Source organism: Octopus sinensis, linkage group LG10, assembly GCF_006345805.1.
Source record: "Octopus sinensis linkage group LG10, ASM634580v1, whole genome shotgun sequence".
Lineage (NCBI taxonomy): Eukaryota > Metazoa > Mollusca > Cephalopoda > Octopoda > Octopodidae > Octopus > Octopus sinensis.
Genome location: NC_043006.1, coordinates 65222050 through 65235353, shown reverse-complemented (window position 1 = coordinate 65235353; position 13304 = coordinate 65222050).

Sequence of the window (13304 nt, the reverse complement as noted above, 5' to 3'; positions counted from 1 at the left end):
ACTCCAATATTCATCCCAAGTCTAGTCATGGGAGCTGAAGTTCTAATAATCAACTTAATGGCAGCAGGGTGCGGTGGGGATGGCATGGCCCCTACCTGGAGAAGATTCACATGAACAGGTTCTGCCCAAGGGCAGACCACTGCTAGATAGGTGCAGTTGTGGCTGCGTCGTCAGAAGTATGATTCTTGACCATATGGTTTTGTTTTCACTCCCATTGCATTCAACTTTGGGTAAGTGTCTTCAGTTATAATCCCCAAGCTGACCAAAACCTTGTGAGTGGACTTGGTAGATAGAAACTGAAAAAAGCCCATCGTATGTGTGTGAATAAAAATATACATACATACATCGTTTTGTTTAGCGTCTGCTTTCCATGCTAGCATGGGTTGGATGATTTGACTAAGGACTGGTGAACCAGATGGCTGCACCAGGCTCCAATCTGATCTGGCAGAGTTTCTACAGCTGGATGCCCTTCCTAACGCCAACCACTCCAAGAGTGTAGTGGGTGCTTTTACATGCTACCAGCATGAGAGCCAGTCAGGCGGTACTGGCAACGGCCACGCTCAAATGGTGTTTATTACATACCACCTGCACAGGAGCCAGTCCAGCAGCACTGGCAACGACCTCGCTCGAATGTACATACACATTATTATCATTATTATTGTCATTGCAAGACAGTGAGCTGGCAGAATCGTTAGCACACTGGACGAAATGCTTAGCGGTATTTCGCCCGTCGTTATGTTCTGAGTTCAAATTCCACCAACTTTGCCTTTCATCCTTTTGGGGTTGATAAATTAAGTACCAGTGAAACACTGAGTCAGCTTTGTCTGTCTTCCTTTTGGGGTAGATAAATTAAGTACCAGTTGAACACTGGCGTTGATGTAATCAACTACCCCCTTCCCCAAATTTTAAACCTTATGCCTATAGTAGAAAGGGTTATTATTATTATTATTATTTAAAACTGTGATTTGGTCCCACACAGCTTTAAACATTTGTTTATGTTATAGCAGAGAAGCTGATCTCAGTCTGTCTGTCTGTCTGTCACAACATCTTTTGTGAGCGGAGGAACCAAATGGGGAGTTAACTCTTGTCAATGTATATTAAGAGGAGGAGTGGGAGCAGAAAAGTTGTTGAAAGAGAAATTCAGTGAGAGAGAAAGAGAGAGAGTGAAAGATAGAAAGATAGATAGATAGAGAGAGAGAGAGAGACAGATAGATAGATAGGTAGACAGACAGACAGACAGAAAGACAGAACCCAATATTTTCATGCTATTATTTATAGTTTTGTGTTTCAAGATCCACTATTGCAATTTATATGTGTGTGTGAGTGTTTGTATGTGTGTGTGTGTGTTTGTGTCCCCTTGTCTTGACATCACATGAAAATTGTAACCAAGTTTCACTGTCATACAAGCAACATCATTCATTTCTAACATCCTGCAAAAACACATCTGTTCATTTCTAGTCTTCCATGAAACACATGTTTGACCATGGGTAAGTATTACCTAGTTTGGAAACAGACGAAGGTTGGTGACAGGAAGGGCATCTAGTCATAGAAAATCTTTCTTAATAAAATTTATCCAACCTGTGCAAGCTTAGAAAAGTGGATGTTAAAATGATGATGATGATTTAGAATTTATTCTCTAACTCTTCAACAGATTCCACATGAGTTCAGTTGATCATCAGTCCTGGTAAAAAAAAAAAAGAAATTATACCTCGAATTGCATTGATATTAATCATAGGTCATGACCTGAACAATAAGGTATCTTATGGACTCACCTGAATCATAGGTCTGTTATGTAAGGACTGCCTGGCCCCGTGCCGGTGACACGTAAAAGCACCATCCGTTCATGGCCGTTTGCCAGCTCTGTCTGGCACCTGTGCGGGTGGCACGTAAAAAGCACCCACTACACTCACGGAGTGGTTGGCGTTAGGAAGGGCATCCAGCCGTAGAAACACTGCCAGATCTGACTGGGCCTGATGAAGCCTTCCAGCTTCACAGACCCCAGTTGAACCGTCCAACCCATGCTAGCATGGAGAACGGATGCTAAATGATGATGATGATGATGATGATTACCTGAATCAGATGTTGGTTTAGTAAGGATTCACCCGAATCATAGGTTTATTAAGGACTCACCTGAATCATAAAACTTATGTAAGGACTCACTTGAATCATAAGTCTCATGCAAGGACTCAACTGAATATATCTGTTAAGTAATGACTCACACGAATCATAGGTCTCTTGTTACATCAGGACTCACCTGAATCATAAATCTTAAGTAATGACTCACTTGAATCATAGGTCTATAACATCAAGACTCACCTGAGTCATAAATCTTAAGCAAGGATACAACTGAATAATAGATCTATTAAGTAAGGACTCACCTGAATCATAAGTTTATTAAGTAAGGTCTCATCTGAAACATAAGTCTTAAGCAAGGATTCAACTGAATCATATATCAGTTAAGTAAGAACTCACTTGAATCATAAGTCTTAAGCAAGGACTCACATGAATCACAAAGCAGTTCTGTAAGGGTTCACCCAAATCTAAACAACAACAATTCTTCATTCCCAGTAACAACAAAATCCAAAATAATTTTTTTTTGCAGGTTAAAATTTTATTTCACAATAATATTTCTTTCACTTCTATTATTTTGTGTTATTTTTTAAAATCATTTTTCATTTTATTTTTATATAGATAATAATTAGTTTTTGATTTTGAAATTTTTTAAAGTACATTTTGTTTATATTTTATTTACTAATTAGATCATTTATTTTATTACTAATTAGATAATTTGTTTCAACACAACAAAAAAGTGTATAAAAACAATATTCATATTGAACAAATGTAAACACAATGATTTTTATTAAAAAATATATTTTTTGACTTTAGTTCATATAAAAATGTCATTCTCATTGTTAAAAGAAATCAATATTATTATTATCAATATCAACATAAATATTATCATATTACAACAATTCAAATATATATTGGAATATTATATGGGCACAATGCCTGAGCTTGTCTTTTGTTTTAGAGAATAGTAGGTGAAGAGAAAAATGGAAAACTGAGACAGTCATACTTTGTCAATGACATTGGAAATGTACAGAAAGTGAATGTGTTCCAAGTGAGAATTGAAACCCAAATGTTTGATGTTGGCAGATGAAGAGCTTTCTTAATCACCCACTTACTGGATACAGTGTACAATAAAGATACCCTTTAACATAGCACTGAGCCAGGAGTTTGTAAGAAAGGCTAGATACAGTCGATTGAGCAAAACCCAGTATATTACAGGTATTTGGCTGAGTTACCATAGAAGCAAGGAAGAGTGAAGTTGACCAGAAGAACAAAATTCAATACTCTAAGAAGTGTAATTTGAAGAAGCTACCAATTCTACCAATCTGCTGACCTAATAAGGGAACCTCTAAGTGGTCAGGTAATGTGCTAGAGATAAAAAAAAACAAATCTCACTCAAATTATACTATATTATATTAAAAAAAAAAGGAAGCAGCACATAGAATATGTAACCAAAAACATACAAAAATGGACAAGGCTGGAAGCTTTTGATCAGGTGGGGGCTAAACAACAATCCACAAGAAATAGGGGATAAATCTCCTTCAATTCCTTAGCATATTAAAAAAAAAATGAAGGACAAAATGGATAACGTAGTCTGAAACACGATAAATGGAAAAATAAAAATAAAAACCTGAGACAGAATCATCCTAGAGACACGATTTCTGAATAAAAGTCAGAATGGTCCGAGATTTAATATTTTTAAGAACAAGACAGGATGGTCGTGTCAGAAACACTTTTCGTCATAAGTTTGATAAGAGCTTAAATGGGGATAATTAGAAACTAAAGCATTATAATTTTTCACAGTGATGACACCAGGTTAGAGAAGAGTACATTAATTGAATATACATTATATAAGTATATATATTTAATATTCAATGTATATTGTATATATATGCCTATGTATGTGTGTGTGTATGTGTGTATATATGTATATATGCACACACATATATATATACACATATATACATACATACACACATACATATATACATACATACACACACACATATACATACATATATATATATACATAAACACACACACATATATATATACACACATATATACATGCACATACACACACACACACATATATATATACATACACACACACACATATACATACATAGATATATTTATATATATACAATACACATTGAAAATTAAATAAATATACATTGCATCACCCTGTATACGATCTTGGTATATGTTACTGAGACAGTTATATGATTGCCGCATTCACAAAGACTGGGTCTTTGGATTCCCTTATTATTGCTCTATTCCTGATAATAATATCTGTTAATCCTCCCCTGTCCCTGTTGCTTCATCCTTGGCCAAAACTCCCTCATCTGCATTTAGGAATCTTATAGGGTTAATGGATGCTATCATTTTTTTTTCACCCTTTCTCCCCATGTTTCAGATACAAGAAAAAAGTATCAACCCATGGTTTCATGACATTCAGGTCCTTAACAGTGAACACACAATACCAACACAAGTGAAAAAATTATTAGGGATGTCAGTGAACTGTGGATCTCAAACATAGCTTCCTGCCAACCAATACTGTGACCTGGTTTCAACTCACTGTAGCTTGCTGCATTAACATTCACAATTAACCCTTTCATTACTGTGTGTTTCTTTCAATTACTTTAAATATAACAAAGAATTTAGTAAAATAACTTAATTATCATTAAGCTAGTGTTAGGAACATAAATTGTGATTAAGGTTTGGTGGAAGATTTTAATTCAGAACTTATGAAAACAAGACATTTGTACTCAGAGCCAGAGGTGGTTTCAGCCAGGTTGGTAACGAAAGGGTTAATATATTTAATTATTTATTTTAAAAGAAAAGTTTCATATAACCACCCCAAAACACACACACACACACACACACAAAAAAGAATGACATTAAGTTACAAAGTTTCTAGGAGAGAAGTGGGGGTTATTAATAGAGTTAGTATTGTATCACAAAAGGACAGGGGTAATAATGAAAATAACAATAATAATAAAGTAATTAAATAAACCATTTGATTTAACACAGCAATCTCAGTGGTCCATAAACCATTTGATATCCAGGGTTTTTCAAAATAAAATTTTCATACACAGAACGTTCTTGAAAAGTTTTGAGAAAACCATTATAACATCAAGATGTGGAATATAGTGAAAAACAAAGCAACTATAAAATCATAAAACGTGTGTGTGTGTATATGCACACACATATATAGAAAAAAATTAATGACAATTGACCTTTTAGCATTCAGATTACTCTGTCAAATGTAATGCTTATTTGTTCTTCATTGTTTTAAATTAATCATGCTTTATCATGCATTATCCTGATTATTCTTAGAATGACATTGTAGGGTAGGTCTGAGAGGTCAGATCTGGCCAGTTTAAACATGAAACAGGTAGAATATTTTGGCTTAATGTGGCTGGTTTAAGTGCTAATGGGTTAATGGTATGGCCTTGTTTATACCAAAGACCATGAAAAACAAGCGTCAATACAGACTTATGTTGGAAAAAATACAAACCATTCACATTGAACAATCAGTTTAGTAGATGTGTGCTACAGAACAACGGTCCTTGACCCTCTTTTATTTATGGGCCCCTTTGGTTCCTATTTTATTCTACTGGACCCCTGTAGCTATTTGAAGTTTAAAAAAATTCTTTATATTTTTGACTAAATATAATTAGGAATTGTATTTTTGGCTAAATATAATTAGGTTTATTTATTATGGTAGTTTTGACTTTTAGAGTCCCTCCTAGCATGAGGCATTTATGTATAGTAATGCCCTTAATATAAGTAAATATATTTAAGAGGAATAATTGATGGCTTTTTCCCTTATGAGGTTTTTCATGCTAACTACTTGATAAATTCTTATAAAGATTTTATCCTATTTTTCAATTATAATTAGGAATTGTGTAAAAATATTGTTAAAGGATTTTGTGTATTGTAGAAGTATTTCCAATTTATTGCACTTAGATTTTAACAACAAAATCTTACATAGACCCTTAAGGGTCATATGGACCCAGGTTGAGGACCACTGCTGTAGAATAAAAGATGTTTTTTTTTTGTCTGTTGAAATTTGTAGTGTTAAATCTGCTTTATTTGCACACAGAACAAAATGATTTCAGTGAAAAAAAAAAAAAAAGAAAATGGAGATGATCACAGAAATTTGAACCCAGGAACCTTGGGCAATGAACACATTGTTTCGGTATTTCGAATTATGCAAATACCGGTGTAATGTCAGATGCTGCACTAGTAATATGCTTCAAGTGAAACAAATGTTATGCACATAAATTATGTTGCATAAATGCATGTAGTTTTTAAAGTGCAACAGAAAATAAAAAAAAAAAACTTGAGTGAAATGAAAAATATATAAAGAAAATATATAAAAATTGCAAAAAAATTCTTCCCCCACCCCACCAAACAAAAATAAATAAATTTTACCCATGTTTTCCTTTGCATTATCATCATTGTTATTCTGCTGCCTCCCACTATCAGACATCCCCTACTCCTCTACTCATTTCTACCCTCCTCCTATTTTGAAGGTATCTCCTAATACCTCATTACCACTATTATTACTTACTCTCCTGCTCAACCCAAACACTTCTCATTCTCTCTTCTAAAATATGAACAGTCTTTGTAGACCCAGTACAGCAAGAAACTTATTCTGATCTACTCCCACTTTTTCTCTCTCTCCATTCCACATCTTCTGACATAAAGTTGCCCTTCTTGGGGTTCATAGTCTTGCAAACTGCATCGCAACTAAGAATAATCAATAATAAGTAAATTTATCCCTCTGATGTATGTAAGACTTTAGTAATAGGTGGATTTAAAAGCTGTGTCTCAGTGAATCCCTAAAAAGAGAGAACTCAGTCGAAGAAGAAATTCCAACACAGGAGTGAAATATCTTTTTCTATTTTATTTGTGTCAGTGCTACATTTTTTGTTCAACCTAATACTGCATCATCATCATCATCATCATCCTCATCATCATCAACAACAACATCATCGTTTAATGTTCGCTTTCCATGCTGGCATGGGTTGGACGGTTTGACTGAGGACTGGAAAGTCAGGAGGCTGCTGCAGGCTCCAATCTGATCTGGCACGGTTTCTTCAGCTGGATGCCCTTTTTAATGCCAACCACTCTGAGAGTAGGGTAGGAGCCTTTTATGTGCCACCGGCACGGGGGCCAGTTAGGAAGCACTGGCATCGACTACACTTGAATGGTGCTTTTTACGTGCCACCGGCACTGGCATCGGCTACACTTGAATGGTGCTCTTTACATGCCACCAGCATGGGTGCCAACCAACACTGGTTCTCAAGTGGTTATGACACACACACACAAAGCCATGGATTTGATTCACTAAGAAATTTCCCACCATAACAAACTATATAATTAATTCTATGATTTTAAGCCCCCTACTCAGTCGAGATGGTGGGTCATGATTTAAATGCATCGAATATTTTTTTCCTTGAATACAGAAGAAAAAATGTGTAACAATCATAAATCTATTCATTCATCCATCTTATCCGTCCACTAATCTCATGAGAGCAGAATCCTCAGGTACCTCCTTCACAGGGTCCTATCAAAAGCAACCATCATTAAATTTTCCTACTCAATCTTTAATGGTTGCCCCTTCATTGGACCAACTTTGGGGTCCTGGGACATGCATCCTTTATTTTCCCGTTCCTACACCTCCCAGAACAAGTTACAGGATTATTGCTGGTTGTACTGGCATTGGGTGGAGACTACAATATATTTTTCAAACGGACTCCTCTACCTAAGATCTGAACAGATCCCTTGTTCACACATGCAACAGGCAATGCAGTATGGTTCTTTATCTGGAACCCTTTCATATTGCAGGCACCAAGTTAGTATTTGTATTTGATTCATAAAAATAATGACAAAATAAATAAATTACAAAATATGAAAAAGTAAAAGATACCAGAAAAAAAAAAAAATAATCTCAAGAGATTTTAACAAAAATTATCAAGAAATGTGATGTAATATTGTTGAAAATTTTTTTTGAATAAAAGACTATGGTTTTATGGTTATTATTAGTTTATCACAGAAAAACTATAAGGATTTTAAACAGTAAACATCTCTAACTGGGACTAAAATAAAAAAAAAAATAGCTGTGGACTTTCACCAAAGCACTCATTACTACTACTACTACTACTACTACTACTACTACTACTACTACTACTACTGCTGCTGCTGCTGCTGATAATAATAATAATAATAATAATCTGAAATCTGGAGGAGGGGAACAGTTGATTACATTGACTCCCGTACTTGACTGGTATTTATTTTATTGACCCTGAAAGGATGAAAAACGAAGTCGACCTCAGCAGAATTTGAACTCAGAATGTGAAGATGGACGAAATGCCGCTAAGCATTTTGCACAGTGTGCTGACAATTCTGCTAGTTCACTGCCTTAATAATAATAATAATGATGATCCTTTCCACTATAGGCACAGGGCCTGAAAATTTAGGGGAGGAGACTGGTTGATTACATTGACCCCGGTACTCAACTGGTGCTTAGTTTATCGACCCTGAAAGGATGAAAGGCAAAATCAACCTTGGTGGAATTTGAACTCAAAACATCTTTAAGACAAATGAAATGTCGTTAAGCATTTTGCCCGACAAGCTAACGATTCTGCTAGCTTGCCGCCTTAATAATAATAACAATAATAATAATAAGACCAATAATAATAATAATAATAATAATAATAATAATATTGCCATCGCCACCTCCAATACTGCAAATATTACCATGATTTTGCCTTTCATCCTTTTGGGGTCGATAAATTGAGTACCAATTGCATACTGGAGTCAATCTAATCAACTGGCCCCTTTCCTCAAATTTCGGGTCTTGTACCTAGTGTAGAAAAGAATAATTGTCACTGTCATACAAGCAGGGTCATTCATTTCAAATGTTCTGCAAGGCGGCGAGCTGGTAGAAACATTAGCATGCTGAGAGAAATGCTTAGCGGTATTTCGTCTGCCGCTATGTTCTGAGTTTAAATTCTGCTGAGGTCGATTTTGCCTTTCATCCTTTTGGGGTTGATAAATTAAGTACCAGTTATGCACTGGAGTTGATGTAATCGACTTAACCCCTTTGTCTGTCCTTGTTTGACCCCTCTATGTTTAGCTTCTTGTGGACAATAAAGAAATAAGGAAATATTGCCTTGTTTAGAAGCAGGTAAGGGCTGGTGACAGGAAGGGCATCCAGCTGTAGAAAATCTGTCAATAAACTCCTTCTGGTCCACGTAAGCATGGAAACATGGACATTAAAATAATGATAAAATAATGGTTTCAAATCTTGCCAAAAGGGCAGCCATTTTGGGGTAGGGGATGAGTCAGTTATATTAAGCCCAGTGTTTCACTGGTGGCCCATTGATGGATACCTTTGATTATGAAATAGAAAAGGTGGGGCAAATAATTATCAAGTGGGGGGTGGTGGATGAATCTTTTATCATTTACTTGTTTTAGTTATTGGACTGTGGCGATACTGGGGCACCACCTCAAAGGGTTTTAGTTGAAGAAAACCTCATCTTTTATCTTTGATTCTGTCCAAATCGTTGGACTGTGGCCATACTGGGGCACTGATTTGAAAGATTTTAGGGGAACAAATCAACACCATCCCTTATCTTTTATTTGTTGCAGTCACTGGCCATGCAGGGACACTGTCTTCAAGAGTTTTAGTCAAAGAAATTGACCAGTACTTTGTGTTTTTCTTTCTATTAATTCTGGTACTTATTCTATTAGTCTATTTTGCTGAACTGCTTAGTTACAGGGACATAAACAAACCAAGATAAATATTTTATCTCTCAATTTCTAGAATTGAGAGATAAGGCCAGCAATGTAAGGGCAGGTGTTAGACAATTAAATCAACTCCAATACTTGAGTAGCACTTTATTTTTTTGTCCTGGAAGGATAACAGGAAAAGCTGACCGTGGCAGGATTTGAACTCAGAATATAGAGATGAAACAAAAACCACAAAGCTTGTTCACTGACATAAATAATTCTACCAAGTCACTGTCTTATCTTTTGCTACATAATGATTTCTAATTCAGGAGCTGGAGATTAAGTCAGTTAATTTGACCCCAGTACATGACTTGCATTTTGTTTTACTGACCCCAGCAGGATGAAAGACAAAATTGCCCTCACCAGGATTTGAACTTAGAATGTAAAAACCCAAAACAAATATCACAAAGCATTGATTGATGCTCTAATGATTTGGTCCATTAACTATCGTTATGTTTAGTTTACTAAGGACAAGAACAAAAATAGGAGGAGACTTTCAAACTGGACCCCGACCCCTGCCCATAGTGATATACCTTGATATGCTTAAATATAATGACATTAGGAAAGGCATCAAGCTGTAGAACACAGCTGGATGCTCTTCCATGCCAAAAGCAAACATTGGAGCATGCTGCAATCTACTGGTGTACTGGCTCCTGTCGAACCTATTTCTTTATTACCCACAAGGGGCTAAACATAGAGTGGACAAACAAGGACAGACATAGGTATTAAGTCGATTACATCGACCCCAGTGCGTAACTGGTACTTAATTTATCGACCCCGAAAGGATGAAAGGCAAAGTCGACCTCGGCGGAATTTGAACTCAGAACGTAAAGACAGATGAAATACTGCTGAGCATTTCGCCCACGTGCTAACGTTTCTACCAGCTACCTGTCTTGGGTCGAACCATCCAACTCATGCCAGCATGAAAAACAGATGTTAAATGGTGATGATGATGGTCTTTTAAGAGTCAGTTGTTAAGCTGTGGTTTTGTAGTATTAAACACAAAACACAAGACATTAACATTCAATAGAGACCAATCTTTCATAGGCAACATACCCAAGAGATCTTGTACCTATTTCAAGAGACAGCAAAATGTAAACTGAGGTAATAAGGGTTCAAAGGGTTTTGCCCAGACAAAACACAACAGCACTGGAGTTGAAAATGCAACAATGATTTCATCTCATTATATGTATAAAGACATCACTCACACAGAAATGTTTTACTTGTATGAGCCCCAAGTAGAGGAAGTTTGGAGGGAATGGACAAAGTTTATTAATTTCACAAGAGTGAGGACCTAAGACAAGACTGAAAAACTGGGTTTTGGGTCACATGATTGTGTTAACAACACGAACAACATAGATGGTTTCCAGCATAGGTAAAAGACCACAAATTTCTGGGAGGATGGAATGGTTAATTGAATCAATCACAGTATATATAACTGATAGTATTTTATCAACTCCAGAATTTGAATTAATTATTTTGGCACAAGGCCAGCAATTTTGAGGGATTGGGAAATCAATTACTTCAGCCCCTGAAAAGATGAAAGGCAAAGTCAACCTTTGCCAAAAGGGCAACTATTTTAGGGTATGGGATGAGTCGATTATATTAAGCCCAGTGTTTCACTGGTGGCCCATTGATGGATTATGCAATAGTAAAGATGAAAGAAATGCCAATAAATATTTTATTCAGTGTTCTAATGATTCGGCCAGCTCACCACATAATAATAATAATAATAATAATAATAATAATAATAATAATAATAATAATGGTTTCAAATTTTGCCACAAAGACAGCAATTTTGGGTGAGGGGATGAGTCGATTCCGTTGACCCCAGTGCTCAACTGGTACTTATTTTATCGACCCAGAAAGGATGAAAAGCAAAGTCAACCTTGGTGGAATTTGAACTCAGACCTAACAGCAGACAAAATACTGCTAAGCATTTCATCCAGTATGCTAATGATTCTGCCAGCTCACCATCTTAATAATAATAATAATAATAATAATAATAATAATAATAATCTTTTCTACTATAGGCACAAGGTCTGAAATTTTGGGGAAGGGATTAGTCGATCACATCAATCCTAGTAACAGACTGGTACTTGTTTTATTGACCCTGAAATGATGAAGGGCAAAACTGACCTCGGTGGAATTTGAACTCAGAACATAGTGGCAAATGAAATACCGCTAAGCATTTTGTCCGGCATGCTAACGATTCCACTAGCTCACTACCTTAATAATAATAATAATTATTATTATTTTTAATTTTTGCCACAAGGGTAGCTTGGGGGAGGTGAGGATGTGTTGATTACATTGACCCCAGTGTTCATTTTATTGACCCCGAAAGAATGAAAGGCAAAGTTAACCTCAGCAGAATTTGAACTCAGAATGTAGCAACGGGCAAAATACAGCTAAGCATTTCGTCCAGCGTGCTCGCTGCCTTAACAACGACAACGGCGGTGGCACCGCTGATAACAACAACAACAGCAACAATAATTTACCCTTAAAAAATTCTGCTACATTCCTCCCGCACATCTATAACAATTATGAAATTGCTGCATCTCATCATGACATGAAATAATATGTTAATTGCGTTGTTGGCTATAATTATGTTTAATTTAATGTAAACGGATCGTTAGAAATCCCATGCTTCATTAACACATGGTGCACAGCTCGGAATGATCAAATATTTTTTTTTTTTAGCACAAGCACGCAGATACACACTTTTAGATCTAAAATATTTCTTCCTTATTTACATAATTATTTTAAAAATCAAATGCAATCGCACATTTACACAAACATATATTCACACAAACACACACACATACACAGATATATATGCATGTATGTATGAGTAATTATATTCAAATATTTATATAGAGGGAAAGAGAAATTAATGTTTGTTTTTATGTCATAATAAAAACAAGTTAACACATGCAATACTTTTTATAGAGCATATATTTATTACACTTTTACAAAAACAGGAGTGACCAGTTAATGCCATTTCTTGTAAAAGTATAATAAATATACACACACAAACACATACACACAGATATATAATTAAATACACAAACATAAAAAAAAAATACACACACACAATACATACACATATAGACATGTGTATATGTATGTATATTTAAAGTTATTAAATCAAAACAACTTTAAGAATAACAACAGAAAATTTACCAATAGAGAAACTTGTTACTAAAAGTAGAGTCAAGTTTATAGAAGCCATTTTGACTAGGATTCCAAGCTTTGTCCGATACCCAGCTTGAAGATTTATTCAACCAGATTGGTTCAATGAGCCATCGAGCAGAACGTGAAGCGTCCCAATCCAAACAACAAAAATAATAGATACAGATACATATAAAGAGAGAGAAACATACACACACACACACACACACACACACACACACACACACACATGT